A 24,594-nucleotide genomic window follows, 5' to 3' on the forward strand; every position below is an offset into this window, starting at 1 on the left:
TGCTATCAATATTGATTGTAGATGGAAGAAATACATACATTGTAGCAAAAAGCACCAGGATAGAACCATAAAAGCAGATTATAGCAAAATGACAAGGAAGGCAGGCAACTAAAGGAAGCTGTGGCACCCTCCGCCTCAACTATCTTCACTAAGACAGGATTGTCAGATAATTGGGAGCAACATGCAATCCCTTCCCATATCACCACTCGAATGCATCTAACTTTCAGTTCACATGCTTCAAATACAAAAAAGCTTACAAGCATTACAGTGAAGCTGGTAAGGAAAGTACAAGGGAACAAAACAACTATCTAATCTGCCCTGTGCCCTGACACTGTCAGTTCAAAGTTACTCCCTAGCAAACATCCAACACAGAGCACAGCTTTTTTTTTTTTCCCCTTCATTGAAAACTATTCTTAACGAAACATAACACAGGTATAGCTGAACACCTTTTTGAATATGAATACAAAGTTACACAGACAAGTAACCACAGGAAGATAACAGGCTCTAAGGTTAAGGTGAATGATGTGACCTGAAAAACCATAAATATTGATTCCTGATGCCAAAGACAAGGCTACCCATGTTAATATCCTTTACAACATAAGAACTGCTCTGTGAATACATTCATCTTGCAGACAACTAAAGCACTGTGGATCACTCATGAAACACTCCACAAAAGAAAACCTAAAAGCAAGTCTCATTTGTTGTGTCGTGCACAACAGTTCAGTGTCAGTGAGAATTATTTTCTAAGGATCGGGAAATCAGAAGCTACTTACACATAATATACAATCTTTCTTGTTTAACTATACTAAGGAGGAAGAAAAGTACAACAGAAGCCAACTAGCAAATAAAAAATTAGCTAGGAAGAGTTTAACAAAAGTACTTGAAGCTTCGCTTTTCACATATTTGGTCAAGTATCTTAACCTAAGTTCAATTTAAAGAAATTTAAACTTCCCACAGAAAAAAAAAAAATCCAGCAACTGACAAAGCTGACAATCAAGTGAATCAACTGCAGCTACTAATTCCCTTAATACTTGACCATCTCAACTTAATTCAATTCAAACAACTTTCAAAACTGGTTATATATGCTGCTTTGCCTTCACTGAACCACAGAACATAGGCATGTAAGGGACATCAAGTCTTCTAGTCCAGGCCCCTCTTTTTCAAACTGCATTTGCTACATTATTATTACTATATACAAGAAAGATGTTTATCTGCTTTAGGGTAGCAAACCTGCCACATCAATGTGTCAGGCTTATAAGCCTGTTCCCAGCCACCCCTCTACCAGGACCTCCTTTAGCCATGTGGTGGGGGATATGCACCTACAACAATGGAAGATTCTCCCAAAAATCAAGTGTACAAGAATTGGCTATCAAAGCTTTTCCTGCCATGACAGTATTCCTCTGCTCGATCTCTCTCTCTGAGGTCCTTTGGGAGGAGTTAAAAGCAATTACATGCTACGCAGTTAGAAAGACTTGCCAAAACTAATTTTAAAATCCTGCAGGACTACTGATTCCATGCTTCCATACACAACTTATTCCAGTGCACAACCATCCTTGCTGTCAATTTTTTTCTTCCATCTCTAACCTAAACATCTTTTATTGTTATTTAAGACCATTACTTCTCTGCCCTTTTCAAAGGCAGGTTTATGTATTCCCTTTCTTTGCATAGCAACTTTTAATATATTTGAAAAACTATGCCCTGTTGCTATGACAAGGAAGGGAAATGTTTTCCTTGAGGTCTAGCTAAAACTTTTAAACACCTTTCTGGGCCATTCACTGCATGCACACTTCTGCATTAACTATAGTTAAGAGACTAGGCCACATAAAAATCAGGTCTAGGGTTATCCTCAGCTCACTGTGCAATTTCATATTACAAAAAAGCCAGCTGAACAGGTGGTCCTGTTAGACAAGTTGCTTAAAGATAAGAAATCTCCACTAGCAATTAATTGCCTATTTTCCATATTTTTCTGGCAACTGAAGTCAGACCCATTATTTCCCTCCTTTTCCTCTGTGTTTTTTAAAGACAGGCTCCACCATAAGAACCCTGAATTAACTGAACATGAAAGTCAAGCTCTCTAATATGCATTTTACCAAGAGCAAATAAAATATCTAAATCACACGTGACCTGTTCTTTTCTTAACCCAGAACAAGTCAAGTTGTTGCCAATTAACCCCTTTCTCAACCAAGAATAAGTTCATAATTCATTTTCATTGATAACTTGGCAGACAAACACATAATTTTTTGGTATCATATCTGTTACATTCTCCCCACTGAGCTCTGGACAAACTTCCTTGGTTTCCCTCTTGCTATAAATGCTTTTATTGTTTTCTATAGCTGCATCTAGCAGAGACCACAAAGCATTATTCACCACTTCTCAGGTCTGTCCTTTATTCTTCTAACATCCTCCTCAGACTAGTTTGAGCCGCTCCTTACACTTGCTTCAAGTTTTTCCATTTCTCTTCCCTTTACTTTCTTCCTGTAGATCTCGCCTCATTTCATTTAGATCACCTTTTATCTGAAGTTCACTGTTTCTAGTCTAGCGTTCACTTTCCTCCATATGCTCAGAAGGGATTATAAAATGGTATAGTTCTTAGCCAGCCACCTGACAAGATGTTGCAGGAAAAACAGCGATTTTTCAAGTGTAACTGCCCTTTCACAAGCAAGACAAGGCAACAAAGAGAGGAATGTTTTAGTCACACAGGGAAGCGGAAAGCAAGTAGGAGTCACTATCTACCCTCAGGACCTAAAGCAGGTTGGAGAACTTCAGCTGCTTTTTCCTAACACCCCCACCCCTCAGCAGCCTCAAGCAGCATACACAAATTGAGAGGGCACTGGGGAACAAAACCCAGACTGACATGACACTGAATGGGAGCACCTGAAAACCTTTATAGAGTTTTCAAAGGGGAGTTTGGCAGTCTTTAAGAGTCTGTGGCAGAGGCAGCCTGTATATGTGCCAAGGGCTTCTTCTAGAGCCAGCATTTCAAAGAAAAACAGCTAAATCATAATTCCATGCAAGAATACGCTGCAAGAAATAGGCCTCCAGCATCGCCAAACATCTTTTCTGTATGCCTCCCAAAGCTTTCTTTCCAAGCAGAGAATCCTGCTAAAATAAAGGCAATTACAAGTATTCAAGTGTCCCAGATTTTTCTGTAGAAAACCAACTGATACTAGCTCTTAAATTCTAAAAAAGCAGTTTACACGAAGAAACATTTACTTGGCTACAGTTACTGAGGAAGTCCGTAGCCAGCTCAGGTCTCATGAGTCATAGCTGACTGCATTGCTACAAAATCCTTCCTGCTATACAGCTCTCAAGCCTGAGGTATTCATGAAACAAGCTTCAGAGCGGTATCTGCTTGAAAAATACTGGTTTGAGTGCTTAAGGCAAATCACACAGGGATGTTTAAGTGTTTTTATATGCTTCATAACCTTCAAGAGTACTCCATGAGGGTGGGGCAGAAATACTCAAAGAAACTTTTGCTTGCTAAACCAGCCTCTCTCACTACTCTAAAAGGTATTTCTTCTTTTCTCTACAGAGGAAAGCCAGGGCAGTTCATAGCAGATCCAACTCAAGTCTGTACATCGCAACTATTAAGGGTGCTTGTGCTGCTATTTCCATTGCAGAACTAAAACTTATCTACAGTGAAGTTATTTTAAATTTTTAAAGTTTTTTTTTGTATTAAGAAAATACTGAGCAGGACACTAGGACACAAGACAAACAATACAGGCCTACAGAAAACAAGAATCACTGTTCTTTAATTCTCTCTCAGGCAGAAACAGCACTAGCATAAATGTGACAGAGGCTGTTATCTATCCTAGCTCCACTGGTTTGCAGTTATTAACAAAATAATACCATATACTGCTATGAAGATAACTGCAGCTTACAATACACCAGTGTTATACATTGTAATAACATATACAAACCGAGTGAAGACAAATATTGTGCTCACCTAATTCAGCAGTATAAAACTATTTATGCCTGAAGCTTTGACATACCAGTTTTTATTGGGGTTTTTGTTGTGATGCCAAGAAGTAATTTTTTAAATACAAGATTAAAAAAAATTTAGTATAGCTGCACATTGATTTTGCCCACGGATAAATGTGCAAACCTGTTCAGCTGCTGAATATAATTCTTGATATTTCACTATATTCTTGAATTTCTAAATTCCAGTCATATTTAAGCCATATTTCATGAAACTTCTAATGCTAATTTTTACATTCATCCTGCTAGAACACCAAATTATTTACTTTTCTGTGGACTGAGTTATCACAGCCATAAGATCTTATAAGAGAACTATATTCATAAAAGAGTAATTTTACAATGGAAGCAAATATTAAGTACTACCTGTTTTATTTCCTCCAATAGAACTATTGCAAAATTGTGAGAAATCATTGCTTTATAAAAGGCATTTTGTAAAGCAATGCATTTTGGTTTACTTTGGTTTTACAAAATTCTCTTAAGGGAAAAAAGCTATCTGTGTTTTGCCAATTAATACTATGCTTGGTAAGAATTTTACCAGACAAGATAGGTCTAAAAACATGGTCTCTCATGCCCTATTAAATGCTAAGGAGAAGTATTTAGTCAAGTTAGTGTATTTCTTTCTGGAGTCACTGCTCATTTTCAGAATACAGCCTGAACACTGCTCATCCAAATAGTCTACTCCTTGTCCTATCCTCCCTTAACATTATTTCCTCTGAACGAGCATCATCACTGTATTTTCCTTTAGAGATCTCTTCCTTCCCCAAAGCTGGAGTACAAGCAGCAAAATTCTGCCTCTGCTTAGGAACAATCCTTGTCCCTTCTTATTCTTTCAAACAAGTACATTAATCACAAGCTATATCTATGACGAGAATCTAGATTATTGTGGTGGGTATACCCTAGCTGGCTGCCAGACCCCCACCCAGCCACTCTCTCACTCCCCCTCCTCAACCGTACAGGGGGAGAAAAGATGAAAAGCTGTGGGTCAAGATAAAGAAAGGGAGATCACTTACAATTGCCATCATGGCAAAGACTCAAAGACTCGACTTGGTGAAAATTCATTTAATTTATTGCCAATTAAAAATAAAGTTGGATGGTGAGAAACAAAGACAAAACTAAAAACACAGGTACAGAGGGATGGGGGGTTGCAGTCAGTTCATAACACTTCAACTCTGCCACTCCTTCCTCACATTTTTCCCCTGCTCCAGCATGGTTCCTCTCCATGGCTGCAGTCCTTCAGAATGAACTTGCTCCAGCACTGGCTCTCCACAGGCTGCAGCCTCCTTCAGTGCATATCCAGCTGCTGTGGTGTGGGGTCCTCCGCAGGCCGCAGTATGGATACCTGCTCCGGCATGGTCCTCTCCACAGGCTGCAGGGAAATGCCTACTGCACAGTGGTCTCCTCCAGGGGCTGCAGGGGATCTCTGCTCGGCACATGGAGCATCTCCTCCTGCTCTCACCAGAGGGCTGTTTCTCACACTTTTTTCCTCACTCCTCTTTCTCTCACACTACTGCACAGCGGTTTTGCCCTTTCTTAACTGTTTACCCCGAGGCACCACCACAGTGGCTGAGGTGTTCAGCTGTGCCCTGCAGTGAATCCACTGGAGCCAGCTGGAACTGGCTGTGTCCAATACACCGCAGCCCGAGCCTCTCCTCACAGAGGCTGCCCTGCAGCCTGACCCTTGCCACATACACCCAAGACAAATATAAAAGTACAAAAAGATCCTTTTTTCTCTACAAGTTCTGTTTTAAGACACTTGGCTTTAAAAGTAAAAACATTAAAGTTACTAAACAATTACTTAAATTTTGCAAGGTTTTGTTTTGTTTTGTTTTTCTTTTAATATCATTAACTATCCTAGATCTAACTGTCAGGGTAAAGCAACTTAGAGAAAGCATTATACTTCATTGTTTATCATACATTTTATTCAAAAAGTACTGAAAACCCAAGAGATGGGGCAAGTTCTAATTCATTTAATTAGCAATACTTTTTTTTTTCCCTGAAACAAAATCCAAGTAGATCTACAAACCTGGGGAATTAGGGCCACCCAAAATTCACAATACAGAATTCTGGTTTCCCCTTCTGAATTCCAAAATCCAGGCAAAACCTAGTAGAAACATTAGACTAGAATGTTTTGTCTTGCATTGCTGTTACCCTTAAGCAATGAGAAGCCACTTTTTAGTTACATCAGCTGGCTGTATTTTTTACAAGATATAGGAAAAAATTATTGCAAACAAGTAAACAAGACCACTTTATGTCTACCAAAACAGTGATGATCCTTTTAGATGGTGTTGAGGTTTAACCCGGCAGACAGCTGAACACCACACAGCCGCTCACTCACTCCCCCCCTGCAGTGGGATGGGGGGAGAATGGGGAGGAAAAAAAAGTAAAAAAAGTGGAATGAGATAAAGACAGTTTAATAGAACAAGAAAAAAAAATAATAATTGAATATACAAAGTGAGTGATGCACAACGCAATTGCTCACCACCTGCGCTCACCGATAACCAAGTAGTGATCGCTACTTCCTGGATCACGCCTACCATTCATATACTGAGCATGATGTCACATGGTATGGAATACCCCGTTGGCCAGCTGGGCTGGCTGTCCTGCTATGCTCCCTCCCAGCCTCTGAAGAGTCCCTGACTACATGGTACTTAGCAACAACTGAAAACATCAGTGTGTTAACAACATTCTTCTCATACTAAATCCAAAAATCAGCACTGGGAAAAAATTTAACTCTATCCCAGCCAACAGCAGGACAGTATCCACCCCTTATTCTATACCATCTACGTCATGCCTAGGCCACACATTTTCCAATACATTCCAAATAATCACCACCACCTTTCCTGTCTTTTGATATATACACACAGATATCATTCCCTTAGTCTATGCGCCATCCCTCTAAAATGTCCATTGAGTTCATTTAGTCCACGACTTTGGGCTCCATCTGTCATAACAGTCTCTCAGGGTAGGAGAGATGGTGTGTGGTGTTGGACTGTTGCATCCTGAAGCCAGTTCTCATTTCAGTATTGCTGCACTCGTCCGGTTCTATCATCGTTGAACTTTGTTCGGTTTCATCAAAGTTCATTCTTCATTAATCTTCATTTTACTGCAATACACTTGATAGCAACCATAGAAATGATGATATCCAATATGATACAGCAATTAACATCGTACAGTTCAGTTCATTGGCTATTTTAACCCAAAATCAAATCCCCTTGAGGTACACACCGGACTTCCCCATCCTTTCGCATCACCCACCAAGTGCACCCAGGTCCTTGAGCAAAAGCAATCCCACGGATGGGTTTTCCCTTGCCAGAGGCAGGAGTAACCCAGACTGTCTTCCCCAGCATATTTCTTATGTGCACGACAGGGACTTTATCTCCCCTTCTACAGTATGTAAGGGTTTTGATTGAGTAGGGCCAGCTCGATTGAAAGATCCCCTGGTGTTGACTAACCAGGTGGCTTTTGCTAAATGTGTATCCCAATGCTTGAATGTCCCACCACCCATTGCTCTCAGTGTAGTCTTTAGCAGTCCATTGTATCGTTTGATTTTCCCAGAGGCTGGTGCATGATACGGGATGTGATAGACCCACTCAATGCCATGCTCTTTGGCCCAGGTGTCTATGAGGGTGTTTCGGAAATGAGTCCCGTTCTTTCTGGGGTTCCATGTCGCCATAAGACTGGCTTTTCAATAACCAGGATGGTGTTCCAGGCGGTAGGATGGGGCACGGGATACGCTTCCAAAGCAGGTAGAACCCCTTCATATGCTGCCAATATCTCCTTTTCAGTTGGAGTGTAGCGGGCCTCGGATCCTCTGTATCCCCGACTCCAGAACCCTAAGAGTCGACCTCGAGCCTCCCCTGGTGCTTTCTGCCGGAGGCTCCAGGTAGGGCCATTCTCCCCGGCTGCGGTGTAGAGCACGTTCTTTACATCTTGTCCTGCCCGGACTGGCCCAAGGGCTACTGCCTGAACTATCTCCCGTTTAATTTGTTCAAAGGCTTGTTGTTGCTCAGGGCCCAATTTGAAATCTTTCTTCTTCCTGGTCACTTGATAGAGAAGGCTTACAATCAGGCTGTAATCTGGAATATGCATTCTCCAAAAGCCCACAACACCGAAGGCAGCTTGTGTTTCCTTTTTCCTAGTTGGTGGGGACATGGCTGCTATTTTGTTGATCACATCCATTGGGATCTGACAACGACCATCTTGCCATTTTATTCCTAAAAACTGGATCTCCTGTGCACGTCCCTTGACCTTACTTTATTTTATGGCAAAAGCAACCTTCAGAAGGATTTGAATTATTCTCTCCCCTTTCTCAAAAACTTCTACTGCTGTGCTGCCCCATACAATGATGTCATCAATGTATTGCAGGTGTTCCAGAGCCTCACCCTGTTCCAGTGCCTCACCCTGTTCCAGTGCAGTGTGGATCACACCATGGCAAATAGTAGGGCTGTGTTTCCACCCCTGGGGCAGTCGGTTCCAGGTGTACTGGACGCCCCTCCAAGTGAAAGCAAACTGTGACCTGCACTCTGCCGCCAAAGGGATGGAGAAGAAGGCATTAGGGATATCATTTGTGGCGTACCACTTGGCTGCCTTTGACTCCAGTTTGTATTGGAGTTCTAGCATGTCTGGCATGGCAGCACTCAGTGGAGGCGTGACTTCGTTCAGGCCACGGTACTCTACTGTTAGTCTCCACTCTCCATTAGACTTTCGCACTGGCCATATGGGACTGTTAAAGGGTGAGTGAGTCTTGCTGATCACTCCTTGGCTCTCCAGTCGACGAATCAGCTTATGGATGGGAATCAGGGAGTCTCGGTTGGTGCGGTATTGCCGCCGGTGCACTGTTGTGGTAGCGATTGGTACCTGCTGTTCTTCAACCCCCAGCAACCCCACAACAGAAGGGTCCTGCGAGAGACCAGGCAAGGTAGACAGCTGTTTAGTTTCCTCTCTCTCCAGGGCAGCTATACCAAAAGCCCACCGGTACCCTTTTGGGTCTTTGAAATACCCTCTCCTGAGGTAGTCTATGCCAAGGATGCACAGAGCCTCTGGGCCAGTCACAATGGGGTGCTTCTGCCACTCATTCCCCGTTAGGCTGTCGTGCTTTAACCTGGCAGGCAACCAAATACCACGCAGCCCAGCAGCTCACTCACTCCCCACCCCGCCACGCAGTGGGACGGGGAGAGAATCGCAAAGGTAAGCGTGAGAAAAACTCGTGGGTTGAGATAAAGACAGTTTAATAGATCAGAAAAAGGGAAAATAATAATAATAATGATAGAATATACAAAACGAGTGATGCACAAAGCAATTGCTCACCACCCACCCACCAACCAAGTAGCAATCGGTACTTCCTGGATCACAACTACCATTCATATACTGAGCATGATGTCACATGATATGGAATACCCTGTTGGACAGCTGTCCTGGCTGTGCTCTCTCCCAATGCATGTTTTTTTTTTTAAGCTGAATGTCCTTAACTAGCAGGGTACTTAGCAACAACTGAAAACATCAGTGTGTTATCACCATTCTTCTCATACCGAATCCAAAACACAGCACTAGGAAAAAATTTAAGTCTATCCCAGCCGAAACCAGGACATAGGCTCACTTCAGCCTCCAGTACAGTTAAGTCTTGGGATCCCCCTGTCACTCCAGAAATACACATGGGTTCTGCCCCTTTATAGCTTGATGGCATCAGGGTACACTGTGCACTGGTGTCTACGAGAGCCTCATACTCCTGTGGGTCTGATGTGCCAGGCCATCGAATCCACACAGTCCAGTAAACCCGGTTGTCCCTTTCCTCCACCTGGCTGGAGGCAGGGCCCCTCTAGTCCTTGTCATAGTATCTGTTTCTCGCTTCTTGCAAACGCGAGTCAAGAATTTCTTCATTACAATCCAAAGTAAGATCAGCCCTTCTACTCTGTCTGGGGAACTGTTCACTGGAAACTGGACCGTCGTGAGACAGGTTTTTCCTGACAACTGGAGCAGCATTCTTCCTGGGAGAACCCCCTTGTGTCATTGTTTTTCCTTGCAACTCACGTACACGTGCCTCTAGGGTCCAGGTAGGTTTTCCATCCCACTTCCTCATGTCCTCTCCGTGGTCACGCAGGTAAAACCACAGGGTGCCCCGGGGTGTGTACTTTCTATATCCTCTGTCTTGAGGAGAAGAACGCTGACCCTTAATGGCTGAGATACTGGTCCGTACAGGTGGAGAATAGGACATATCCTCTTTGAATGGCTGGACCTCCCGGGACAGTTTCTCTACAGCCGAGACAAGGGAGGAGGAGACAGTTTCTTCGTATTCCCGAAGTCTGCTAACTAAGACATCCACCGTTGGTGCTTCTTGCTCTGCCCAGGACAGTACTGCCAACGAACTGGCATACGATGCTGGTGTGCTCCGTACCAACTTCCGCCACATGGGTCGCGTGCACTGAACGTCATCTGGATCTTTGGGTGTTTGGTCGTTGTCCAGGTCACTATAAACCACCTCCAGCACGGCTAATTCCCTCAGGTACTGGATACCTCTCTCCATAGTGGTCCACTTGCCTGGGCGATATATAACATCTTCCTTGAAGGGATACCTTTCCTTCACGCCTGACAGCAGTCGCCTCCAGAGGCTGAGGGCCTGTGCCCCTTTTCCGATTGCTTTGTCAATACCCGCTTCCCTAGCAAGGGATCCCAGCTGTTTGACTTCCTTCCCCTCTAGTTCCAGGCTACTGGCCCCATTATCCCAGCATCGGAGCAGCCAGGTAACAATATGCTCGCCTGGACGACGGCCGAAATCTTTCCGCATATCTCGCAACTCACTCAGGGATAGGGATCGGGTGGTTTCCGTCTCGTTTATGAGTTCTTCCTCTTCCCCTCCTCGTGATGGCCCTGCTTTTCCATCATCCTTTTGTAAACGACCTGACTTCCGCTTCCAAGATTTCCTCTTCTGTACAGGGGCAACGGATACCAGCAAGGGTTGGTCCTCTGGTTCAGATGTAGTACCCGTCGCGGGGGTTTGGGTAGGTGCAGTGCCTGTCGCGGCGGTTGGAGTAACTGTAGTGACTGTTGCGGGGGGTTTCAGTAGCCACAGTGGGGGTTGAAGTAACCGCAGTGCTTGTCGTGAGGGTTTGAGTAGTCACCGTCTTTGTTGCTGTGGTTGATCTTCCGCCGCCCCCGGGACCCACCGCTACGCCCACCCCGACGAGACACCGTCTCATACACTGTACACTGTGCACCAGTGTCTACGAGAGCCTTATACTCCTGTGGATCTGATGTGCCAGGCCATCGAATCCACGCAGTCCAGTAAACCCGGTTGTCCCTTTCCTCCACCTGGCTGGAGGCAGGGCCCCTCTAGTGCTGGTCATCATATTTGCTATCCACTTCTTGTAAGTATGAATCTAAGTCCCTTTGTTAAGGTCGGAAGTGGAATCAGCCCTTCTACTCTGTCTGGGGAACTGGTCACTGGAGACTGGAGCAGCAGTTTTCCTGGAAGAACCCCCTTTTGTGGTTGTTTTTCCTTGCAACTCACGTACCCGTGCCTGTAGGACTGAGGTAGGTTTTCCATCCCACTTCCTCATGTCCTCTCCGTGGTCACGCAGGTAAAACCACAGGGTGCCCCGGAGTGCGTACCCACGATGTGTCCTCTCTTGAGCAGAGGGACGCTTGCTCCTAATGGCTGAGACACTGGCCCGTGCAGGTGGGGAGCAGGACATATCCTCTTTGAGTTGCTGGACCTCCCGAGTCAGTTCCTCCACAGCAGAGACACAGGCCCGTAGGGAGGAAGAGAGACTCTCTTCATATTGCTGGAGTTGGCCAGCCAATTCATCCACTGTTTGTTCCTCTCCATCTCTCCAGGTCATTATTGCCAATGAGTTTGCACGTGATGCTGGTGCGCTCTGTACAAACTTCCGCCACATGGGTCGGGTGCATTTGACTTCATCTGGGTCTTTGGATAACTGCTCGTTGTTCAGGTCATCATAAACCACTTCCAGCACGGCTAATTCCCTCAGATACTGGATACCTCTCTCCATGGTGGTCCACTTGCCTGGGTGGCATATAACATCTTCCTTGAAGGGATACCTTTCCTTCACGCCTGACAGGAGTCGCCTCCAGAGTCTGAGGATTTGTGCCCCTTGTCCAATCGCTTTGTCAATGCCTCCTTCCCTAGAAAGGGATCCCAGCTGCTTGGCTTCCCTACCCTCTAATTCCAGGCTATTGTAATCAGCCTGGAGGAGAAGGGGAAGGTGAAGGAAGCTGTCTCCCCCGTAAATTGGCTCTCTGAGAAGGGGTAAAAAGTGTACTAATTAATAGTTTCCGAGAGATAGCTCCCAAAGAACAGGAATGACGGCAGTGCTGAGTACAGTCTCCTGATCAATAATTTTATCATACCATAAGCCTGTGTTACACACTGTAGCAAAGCGATGACCTTAATCCATTTCCCAGAGATGACAAACCCCACATAAATACCGACAAACAGCAGTATATACAGCCAGTAAGGTGCTACATTCCACAACTCCAAGAACAGATCCAACAACTCTGAGAGCAAATAAACCAGCATTGTGACCAGCGACTACTAAACCGATATAATGAATGCTTATAACAATATTTGTTTTAACCCGTTTGGGTCAGATGTGTCATCATCTCAACCCTTCGGGCCCCACAAAGGACTGTTGTGGTTTAACCTGGCAGGCAGCTAAACACCATGCAGCTGCTCACTCACTCCCTGCCCTGCAGTGGGATGGGGCGGAGAATCGGGAGGAAAAAAAGTAAAATTCATGGATTGAGATAAAGACAGTTTAATAGAACAGAAAATGGAAAATAATGATAATAAATAATGATAGAATATACAAAAATGAGTGATGAACAATGCAATTGCTCACCACCCATGCTGACCGATAACCAAGTAGCGATCGCTACTTCCTGGAACACGCCCACCATTCATATACTGAGCATGACGTCATATGGTATGGAATACCCCGTTGGCCAGCTGGGCCAGCTGTCCTGGCTATGCTCCCTCCCAGCCTCTTGTGCACTTGGCAGATCATGGGAAGCTGAAAAGTCCTTGACTAGCAGGGTACTTAGCAATAACTGAAAACATCAGTGTGTTATCAACATTCTTCTCATACTAAATCCAAAACACAGCACTAGGACAAAATTTAACTCTATCCCAGCCAAAACCAGGACAGGTGGTAAAACATGGGACATATAATCATTCTATGATTTGTTCATTACTACATTAAAAAGAAAACCTCTCGTAATGGAACATTTACATGTATAGAAATATCTTATCAAGAAAATAGGCTTAAAAATATAAAAGCCTGTTAAGTGTTTTTACATTCTTTGCTTCTACCCAAATATTTCACTTCAGAACTTACGTTAGGATATTTGCCTTTAAAAATGTTATGAACACTACATTTTCTTTTAAACAATAATTGTTATCCTGTCTTTTCAAACCTTGGCTGAAGTACAGGCCCACTGCACCTATAAAAGCAGAAGCACACTAAGCAGAATTTAATATTAGCTTGCTAGCATGATATACAAACTTTAAAATTAGCTTGGTTTAATCCATTGCAAAGAAGTCCTCTGTTCTGAGAATCACCTTTTTAAGTCAGGAACTAGCATATATTGTATGTGTTTGTCCTGGTTTCAGCTGGGATAGAATTAATTTTCTTCCTAGTAGCTGGTATACTGCTGTGTTTTGGATTTAGTATGAGAATAATGTTGATGATAACACACTGATCTTTTAGTTGTTGCTGAGCAGTGCTTATAATAAGCCAAGGACTTCTCAGCTTCCCATGCTCTGTCAGGTGCACAAGAAGCTGGGAGGGAGCATAGCCAGGACAGCTAGCCCAACTGGCCAATGGGGCATTCCATACCATATGACGTCATGCTCAGCATATAAAGCTGGGGGAAGAAGAAGGAAGGGGAGGACGTTCAGAGTGATGGCGTTGGTCTTCCCAAGTAACTGTTACGCGTGATGGAGCCCTGCTTTCCTGGAGATGGCTGAACACCTGCCTGCCGATGGGAAGTAGGGAATGAATTCCTTGTTTTGCTTTGCTTGCATGTCCAGCTTTTGCTTTACCTATTAAACTGTCTTTATCTCAAGCCACAAGTTTTCTCACTTTTACTCTTCTGGTTCTCTCCCCCATCCCACCGTGGGGGAGTGAGTGAGCAGCTGTGTGGTGCTTAGTTGCTGGCTGGGGTTAAACCATGACAGCGTTACTTCTACAGTTAAAACACATTTTAAAATTGAAATCCACGGTTCTCAGCAATGAACCTGGTGAATCTGGTTTTCTGCACACCTGGCAAAGATGTTCAGATGCAGAAGTGATCATATAAAAAATAACTGTGAGTAATTTTGGTGTGGAATCAACTATCCTATGGTCTTACAGTACCCAATTAGTTAATGAATATTTTATCCAGTTATTTTCCCATTAATAATGTGGAATTACTATGTAGTATCAAGTCATGCTGTATTGGTTTATATGCTGTGCTGGTATTAGCTGGGATAGAGTTAATTTTGTTTGTAATAGCTAGTATGGGGCTATGTTGTGGATTTGTGCTGAAAACGATGCTGATAATATAGACAGGTTTTCCAAAAGGCTGAGAGGTGCTTACACAGAGTCAAGGCTTTTTCAGCTTCTCATGCTCTACCAACTGAGAAGGCTGGAGATATACACAAGAAGCTGGGAGGGGGCACAGCCAAGAGAGCTGACCCAAACTGGACAACAGGATATTCCATACCATATGACAACATGCTCAGTATACAATCTAGAGGAAAGCGGGCTAGGGGGCTGCTGCTCAGGGACTGGCTGGGCATCGGTCAGTTGGTAGTGAGCAATTGTTTTCATTTGCATCACTTGTCTTTCTTGGGTTTTATCTCTCTCTCTTTTTTTTTTATCTTCCTTTTCATTACATATTATTATTATTATATTATTTTATACCAATTATTAAACTGTTCTTATTTCAACCCATAAGTGTTCTCATTTTTACTCTTCCGCTTCTCTCCCCCATCCCACTTGGGGGGGAGTGAGCAAGCAGCTGTGTGGTGTTTAGCTGCCTGCCTGGTTAAACCACAACAGTCCTTTTTGGCACCCAACATGGGGCTCGAAGGGTTGAGATAACAACACATCTGACCCAAGCTTGTTAAAACAAATTTGTGATAAGCATTCATTATACTAGTTGAATAGTCGCTGGTCACAATGTTGGTTTATTTGCTCTCAGAGTTGTTTTCCTTGTTCTCAGAGTTCTGCTATGTAACACCGTACTTGCCGTATGCACTCCCTGTGGTGCTGTTTATCACCTCTGGGAGTTGGATTAAAGTTACTGCTTTGCTGCACTGTGTAACACTGCCTTATGGTATGATAAACTTATTGGTCAGTAGACTGTACTCAGCACTGCTGTCATTCCTGTTCTTCAGGAGCTATCTCTCGGAAACTATTAATTAGTATGCTTTTTACCTCTTCTCCTCGGAGAGCCAATTTACGGGGGAGACAGCTTCCTTCACCTTCCCCTTCTCCTCCAGGCTGATTACAATAGCTCTTGAGGATTTTGAATATCCTTGGGATGTTCAAACCAGCATGTTCCTATTGCTATGTCTCCTGAATGTGTTTCAGGCCTTGTTTAAGGTTAAACAACTATTTAAGAATACCACCCAGAGATCTGTCCTGAGGCTGGATAGTTATGAGCAGCAGGGTGTGTGGGATAGCATGGGTAAGTGCCTAGGACAGTGGGCACCTCCAGTGTTTTGGAACTTCACCCCTGAACCAGTGCAGAATCCTGAAAAATTAGTAGAATATTTGGAAAAAGTATGCTGTCACCCTGGCAATTCTAGGGAGACACAAATCACTGCAATGTGCTGGGGCCTGGCCCATGCCTACCGAGCCCTGTTCAACACTATTCAGAACCCTCAAGAGGGAGAGAAGGTCTCTGGATCTGACAATGGAACGACAAGCACTGTGGCTACTCCATCCCCGGCAACAAGCACTGCAGCTAAACCAGAGAACCAACCCGTGTCAGTACCAGTCACCCCTACGCACAAGAAGAAATCATGGAAGCGGAAGTGAATTCATTTAGCAAGGGATGAAGAAGCTCCTCCTAAGAGGGAGGAGGAGGAAGCAGCCTACGGTCCTGCTAGCGAGGAGGCAGACTAGTCTAAAGCAAGGCCATCATGAGAACAGGAGGAGGAAGAGGAAGAACTTTTAAATGAGATGGTAACCACGCGATCTCTATCCCTGAGTGAGCTGCAAGATATGCGAAAGGATTTCAGCCGTCGTCCAGGCAGGCACATTGTCACCTGGCTGCTCTGATGCTGGGATATGCCAACTCACTGGCAGTAATGACCTAGAAAGACAGAGAGAGACAAACAGTGGATGAATAGGCTGGCAAACTCCAGCAATATGAAGAAAGTCTCTCTTCCTCCCTCATCTCAGCTGTGGAGAAACTGGTCCAGCAACTCAAAGAGAAGAGATCATACACCCCACCTATACGGACCAGTATCTCAGCTACAACGAGTCAGCATTCTTCTGCTCAAGAAAGAGGATATAGCTGAGTACAATCCACAGGCCACCATACGGTTTCACCTGCGTGACGATGGAGAGGACATGAGGAAGTGGGATGAAAAAAAACTACCTCGACTGCAGAGGCACAGGTACGTGAGTTGCAGGGAAAAACAATCACAAAAGGGGGTTCCTTCCAGGAAAACTGCTGCTCCAGTTTCCAGTGGGCAGTTCCCCAGACAGAGTAGAAGGGCTGATCTTAATGAAAGGACTTCTGATTTGTACTTACAAGAAGTGGGTAGCGAATACGATAACCAGGACTAGAGGGGCCCTGCCTCCGGCCAGGTGGAGGAAAGGGACAACCGGGTTTACTGGACTGTGTGGATTCGATGGCCTGGCACATCAGACCCACAGGAGTATAAGGCTCTCGTGGACACTGGGGCACAGTGTACCCTGATGCCATCAAGCTATAAAGGGGCAGAACCCATTTGTATTTCTGGAGTGACAGGGGGATCCCAAGAGTTAACTGTATTGGAGGCCGATGTGAGCCTAACCGGGAACGAGTGGCAGAAGCACCCCATTGTGACTGGCCCAGAGGCTCCGTGCATCCTTGGCATAGACTACCTCAGGAGAGGGTATTTCAAGGACCCAAAAGGCTACCTGTGGGCTTCTGGTATAGGTGCCCTGGAGACGGAAGCGGTTTTTAGGAATAAAATGGCAGGATGAATGTCGTCAGATCCCAACGGATGTGATCAACAAAATAACAGCCATGGCCCCACCAACTAGCAAAAAGGAAACACAAGCTTTCTTAGGCACTGTGAGCTTTTGGAGAATGCATATTCCAAATTACAGTCCAAACATAAGCCCTCTCTATCAAGAGACCAGGAAGAAGAACGAATTCAAATGGGGCCCTGAGCAACAACAAGCCTTTGAACAAATTAAACGGGAGATAGTTCATGCAGTAGCCCTTGGGCCAGTCCGGGCAGGACAAGATGTAAAGAATGTGCCCTACACCGCAGCCGGGGAGAATGGCCCTACCTGGAGCCTCTGGCAGAAAGCACCAGGGGAGACTCGAGGTCGACCCTTAGGGTTCTGGAGTCGGGGATACAGAGGATCCGAGGCCCGCTACACTCCAACTGAGAAGGAGATATTGGCAGCATATGAAGGGATTCGAGCTGCTTCGGAAGTGGTTGGTACTGAAGCACAGCTCCTCCTGGCACCCCGATTCCCGGTGCTGGGCTGGATGTTCAAAGGGAGCATCCCCTCTACACATCATGCAACCGATGCTACGTGGAGTAAGTGGGTCGCACTGATCACACAACGGGCCCGAATAGGAAACCCCAGTCGCCCAGGAATCTTGGAGGTGGTCACGAACTGGCCAGAAGGCAAAGATTTCGGAATATCCCCAGAGGAGGAGGCGACGCGTGCTGAAGAGGCCCCACTGTATAATAAACTACCAGAAAATGAGAAGCAATATGCCCTGTTCACTGATGGGTCCTGTCGTCTTGTGGGAAAGCATCAGAGGTGGAAAGCTGCTGTGTGGAGTCCTATACGCCAAGTTGCAGAAACTGCTGAAGGAGAAGGTGAGTCGAGCCAGTTTGCAGAGGTGAAAGCCATCCAGCTGGCCTTGGACATTGCTGAACGAGAAAAATGGCCAGTGCTCTATCTTTATACTGACTCATGGATGGTGGCAAATGCCCTGTGGGGGTGGTTGCAGCAGTGGAAGCAGAACAACTGGCAGCGCAGAGGTAAACCCATCTGGGCTGCCGCATTGGGGCAAGATATTGCTACCCGGGTAGAGAACCTGGTTGTAAAAGTACGTCACGTAGATGCTCATGTACCCAAGAGTCGGGCCACTGAGGAACACCAAAACAACCAGCAGGTGGACCATGCTGCTAAGATTGCTGCTAAGTGGCTCAGGTGGATCTGGACTGGCAACATAAGGGTGAATTATTTAAAGCCCAGTGGGCCCATGACATCTCAGGATATCAAGGAAGAGATGCAACATCCAGATGGGCTCATGATCAAGGGGTGGACTTGACCATGGACACTATTGCACAGGTTATCCATGAATGTGAAACGTGCGCTACAATCAAGCAAGCCAAGCGAGTAAAGCCTCTTTGGTATGGAGAACGATGGTTGAAATACAAATATGGGGAGGCCTGGCAGACTGATTGTATCACACTCCCACAAACGCGCCACGGCAAGCGCCATGTGCTCACCATGGTGGAAGCAACCACCAGATGGCTAGAAACATATACCATGCCCCATGCCACCGCCCGGAACACCATCCTGGGCCTTGAAAAGCAAGTCCTATGGCGACATGGCACCCCAGAAAGAATTGAGTCAGACAACGGGACTCATTTCTGAAACACCCTCATAGACACCTGGGCCAACGAGCATGGCATTGAGTGGGTCTATCACATCCCCTACCATGCACCAGCCTCCGGGAAAATCGAACGATACAACGGACTGCTAAAGACTACGCTGAGAGCAATGGGTGGTGGGACATTCAAGCATTGGGACACACATTTAGCAAAAGCCACCTGGTTAGTCAACACCAGGGGATCTGTCACTCGAGCTGGCCCTGACCAGTCAAAACTCTTACGTACTGTAGATGGAGATAAAGTCCCTGTCGTGCACATAAGAAATATGCTGGGGAAGACAGTCTGGGTTACTCCTGCCTCTGGCAAGGGAAAACCCATCCGTGGGATTGCTTTTGCTCAAGGACCTGGGTGCACTTGGTGGGTGATGCGAAAGGATGGGGAAGTCCGGTGCATACCTCAAGGGGATTTGATTTTGGGTGAAAATAGCCAATGAACTGAGTTGTATGATGTCAATTCTTATATGATATTTTATATCATTATTTCTATGGTTGCTATCAATGGTATAGCAATAAAAATCACCCAGATTAATGAAGAATGAACTAACTCCGAGGAAACCGAGCAAAGTGCAACGATGATAGAACCGGACGAGCGCAGCAACACTGGAATCAGAACTGGCTTCAGGATGCAACAGCCCAACACCACACACCATCTCTCCGGCCCTGAAAGATTGTTATGACAGATGGAGCCCAAAGTCATGGACTACATGAACTCAATGGACATTTTAGAGGGATGGCCCATAGACTAAGGGAATGATATCTCTGTGTGTGTGTGTGTGTGTGTGTGTGTGTATAGAGAGAGAGAGAGACAAGAAAGGTGGTGGTGATTAATTGGAATGTATTGAAAAATGTGGGACCTAGGCATGACATAAATGGTATAGAATAAGGGGTGGATACTGTCCTGGTTTTGGCTGGGGTAGGGTTAAATTTCTTCCTAGTGCTGTGTTTTGGATTTAGTATGAGGAGAATATTGATAACACACTGATGTTTTTAGTTGTTGCCAAGTACCCTATCAAGGACAGCTTCCATGCCCTACCAAACTCAGAGGCTGGAAGGGAGGATAGCCAGGACAGCTGGCCCAGCTGGCCAACGGGGTATTCCATACCACGTGACGTCATGTTCAGTATATGAATGGTAGGCATGTTCCAGGAAGCAGCGATCGCTAGGGAAGATGAACAAGTGCGAGCCAGCGTCCCATCCTGTCTCCCCCTTAAATTCATTCTCCGAGGAGAAAAAAGTGTAATTACTAATAGTTTCTAAGAGGTCGTTCCTGAGGTACAGAGGTGACGGCAGTGCCGAGTACAGATACCAGATTAGACTTACGACCAGTGATTTTACGCCTCATAAAACAGCAGCAAAATTATAACCTCGGCCCAGTTCCGACTAATGATAAACAGCACAAAAGGGAACACATACTGCAAGCAAGGTATTACATGACCCAACATTGAGAGCCAGCCCCACAACTTTGACAGCCAATAAATCAACATTGTGACCAATCAATATAATGAATGCTTATAACCAATTTTGCCTTAACACGCTTTGGTCAGATCTATCGTTATCTCAACCCTTCGAGCCCCACGTTGGGCGCCAAAAAGGACTGTCGTGGTTTAACCTGGCAGGCAGCCAAACCCCACGCAGCCGCTCACTCACTCCCCCCCACCACAGTGGGACGGGGAGAGAATCGGAACGGTAAGAGTGAGAAAAACTCATGGGTTGAGATAAAGACAGTTTAGTAGAACAGAAGAGGAAGGGAAAACAATAATGATAATGATAGAATATACAAAATGAGTGATGCACAATGCAATTGCTCACCACCCGCGCTGCCCGATAACCAAGTAGCGATCGCTACTTCCTGGATCACGCCTACCCTTCATATACTGAGCATGACATCACATGGTATGGAATACACCGTTGGCCAGCTGTCCTGGCTATGCTCCCTCCCAGCCTCTGCATTTGGTAGGTCATGGAAGCTGTCCTTGACAGGGCACTTAGCAACAACTGAACACATCAGTGTGTTATCAACATTCTTCTCATACTAAATCCGAAACACAGCACTAGGAAATTTAACTCTATCCCAGCCGAAACCAGGACAAAGCTGAACCCCATAGATCTACCACTACAGGACTGCCATCAACATCTACTCCTAACCATGTAAACAGAAGTCCCCATTGAAAACTTGACTTTATGACTGAAAGAACCCGAGTTTAACAGTAATGAAGGATATCTTTAATAAACATTACCTGTCTCTGACCATCAACTGCAGCAGTAATTTAGGATGTCCAAGCTAGAGTAATAGAACAAAGCTTAAATCTGTGCATATATCAACTTTTTATATTACCCATAATTTCTTCTCCTCCCTTAACCGCATAGCAGAACTTTTCACTTGAGTTCAAGCCTCCACTCTGTTATAAAATGGTTAAACACCTTCGAGGTGTTTTTCATTATCTGTCTAAATGCAACTCAGTTAGCATCATGTATTGACTTTCATTGTCCTCCTTCATAACTTAATTCACATGGCTAGTTCTTGAAAGTTCATTAATTGATGTAATCCAGTGAGTATACAATAAATATTCATTATTTAGTCCTCTATTCCAGAGAAATCAGCTTTTCTCAGTCCCAGTGGTTATTATAGCGAGTAGCCCAACCTGACCCCATGTTTTCCATTCAATTAAAGACTATTGTCAGAGGAACCTATGTGTTTTGGAGATATGACATTATAATTCTACACTTAAAATACCTAAAGAAGCTACTTTAATGAGCTAATTTAACAAGTCTTCCTCTCATTAATTAAAGAAGGGAGAGACAAGTGTCATTTTGTAAAATATCCCTGTAGAATTATTTATCAATCTCTGCCCATTGTGATAGGAATGATAAAACAAGATTGGAAAGGACTGTGGCTTTCTGAATGCAGCATTCATGTCTCAATTCATACTATGACTTATTAGGCTTATCTTCATTGCTGGGAGTACAGTAAGACTACTCAGTGAGAGCAGCTTTCCAAATTTATGCTTATACATCAACTAAACGTGGACATTTGTCCTGGTTTCAGCTGGGATAGAGTTAATTTTCTTCCTCGTAGCTGGTATAGTACTGTGTTTTAGATTTAGGATGAGAAGAATGTTGGTAACACACTGATGTTTTAGTTGTTGCTGAGCAGTGCTTACACCAAGTCAAGGACTTTTCAGCTTCCCATGCTCTGCCAGGTGCACAAGAAGCTGGGAGGGGACACAACCAGGACAGCTGACCCAAACTCGCCAAAGGGATATTCCATACCATATGACGTCATGGTCAGTATATAAACTGGGGGGAGTTGGTGGGGGGAGGTGCGGCCGCTGCTCAGGAACTGGCTGGGCATTGGTCAGCAGGTGGTGAGCAATTGCATTGTGCATCACTTGTTTTGTATATTCTTTTATCATTACTATTATTTTCACTTCCTTTTCTGTCCTATTAAATTGTCTTTATCTCAACCCACGAGTTTTACCTTTTTTCCCCGATTCTCTCCCCCATCCCACTGGGGGGAGTGAGCAAACGGCTGTGTAGTGTTTAGCTGCCTGCCGGTTTAAACCACGACCATACTACTAGTAGCATTAATTACACACAGAAAATCATTACGTCCCCCACTGAAGACAAACGTGCATACCTAATCTAAGCACCTAAAAGAATGCTTCATGAGAATCCAATCCCCCCTTTCCTACAAGGAAACATTACAGCCATCAACACCATCTCATACCACTCATGCCCCACTTTGTACTTAAGGAAAATTTCCTGCAATACATCAGGTTAGGAGATAGGTAGTTACTATGCCTGACTCTGGATTATCAAGATCAAGGAAAACTAAACTTACAGTATAGTGAAAGACTGTCAAAAAATATTCAAGATGAAGATCCCAACTACATCAGATCAGCGCTACTGAACATTAAGTCAGTAAGAAACCCAACTTCCCTTCTCTACCAAAGTAATCACAAGACATACAGTAACAAATAAGTTCCACTGATAGCAAAAGTAGCTTTCCATTATCATCTCAGCATTTATTTTATCAACTATTGGTGTTCGCCTATGCATTTAAATACATGCTAGTAAGATTATAGTTGGTAAGACACTACAAGGACATGAAAATGAAGATTAACTATGTACCTCAGGAAGAATATTTTAAACATTTATCTTTGAGCATAATTCATTTTCTACTATTGAAAACATAGGTTTTAAAAAAAACTATTCAATTTGCTACCAAACAACTGTCAAACCAGAAGCATTCATTCTAAAACTCCGGCCTAGAAGAATAACTTCTGAAAAATAAGAAATAAAATAATCACATGGCAGTTTCAGAAGTAAATTTCTATATCCTAGACACATGAAATGATCCGATAGTATTCCTGAACCTCTAATACTTACACAGCAATCACTAACTGCAGCTAGAAATAATTAACAGGAGTTTACCAGGTTTCAGAGATGCCATTTCAAACTACAGTCAAGCAATTAAACTGTCAAATACCACTCACAATTCATGATCCTGAATGAAAGTGGAACAACTAAAATATCAGATTATTTTTTAGAATATCCCCACTTTTTATTCTTTCTCAATGTACTCAAGAAGCTCAAGAACTGAAAAAAAAAATTCAACTCCAACTTACCAGATGTAACAAATGCCAGATAGAAGAGAAGAAAAAAGCTATCTGTAAGAAGTATCAGTGTTACACACTTCCTAGTCAAAAGATAAGAAGCTCACCAACTTCCCTTCACAAAGTGCAATATACCAAAACATTCCAGAAGCAATATCAGCATCACTATAATTTCTCCACCACCACAACTGGAATTCAAGCTGCTGAGATGTGCTCTACAGCGCACTTCCAGACATCCCTTGGCCTACCTCCTTGCCACCACCTTCCTGTCTCTGCCTGGTTGGCATGTTAAGCCTCTTACTAGTGAATGAGACACCTTTTTGGAAGTCTTGATCAGAGGCTGGTACCTCTACAGACTGCCAGAAGTACACTTAAATGAGCAGTTCTAGATGCTGTTGCTGTGCACCATATATTCCTGAAGAAGTCAAATCCTGAGCAAGTTTTAAAAGTTTAAGCAGTTTTAAAAAGAGCTTTAAAAGAAATGAGGTAATCTGTTTTAATTTTCAGATGACTGCAATACCTGTCAGACATGTAAATAAAAATCTGCTTTTTCTTCACAATCTTTTTTCCAAAATACATACAGTTGATGTAATCAATACAGTCTTTTTTTTTTTCAAACCAAAATGTGTTCAAAAAAATCCTATTTGTAAGCTGAATATTAATAAGAAAAGGAAACTTCTTATTTGTCATCCTCAATTCAGTTTAAAGGAAAACATTTGGTGGAATAAGAACATAAATAGTAAGATTTAACACTACTGCTCTAGGAAGTTATGTGCTACACAGAAGTCCAGCTTTTTTTTTTTCCCCTAAGTCAAATAACTGGACTGCCTATTTAACAGTAACACAGAAAAGCTACAGCATGCTTTTTGGCAAGCATTAGTCATAATTAATACATATCATAATTCTGAAAGCTACAAAAAGATTTTTTTTTTCTTTATCTCCTAAGGCCAATTCATCTTTATAAGATTTCTCTTATATGTAGGCTCTTTATTCTTACCAGCATAATACTGGATCTTTTAGCATTAGGCAAAAAACAGCACCACACTTGTTTAGACCTCTAAGATAACAGATGAAAAGCTGCTTACTGCAGTCTCAAATGAGAATAACTTTTCTTATTAGTAACTCCTTGCCCTGCTCCACA

General features: G+C 43.9%; 1 protein-coding gene across 6 annotated transcripts in view; it reads right to left on the minus strand.

The window, feature by feature from the left end:
* Window positions 1-24,594, minus strand: part of LOC142074849 (ceramide transfer protein-like) — a 139,862-nt gene that overhangs the window by 110,026 nt on the left and 5,242 nt on the right. The gene's annotated exons all lie outside the window — the stretch shown is intronic.

The sequence above is a fragment of the Calonectris borealis genome, chromosome W, assembly GCF_964195595.1.
Source record: "Calonectris borealis chromosome W, bCalBor7.hap1.2, whole genome shotgun sequence".
Classification (NCBI taxonomy): Eukaryota; Metazoa; Chordata; class Aves; order Procellariiformes; family Procellariidae; genus Calonectris; species Calonectris borealis.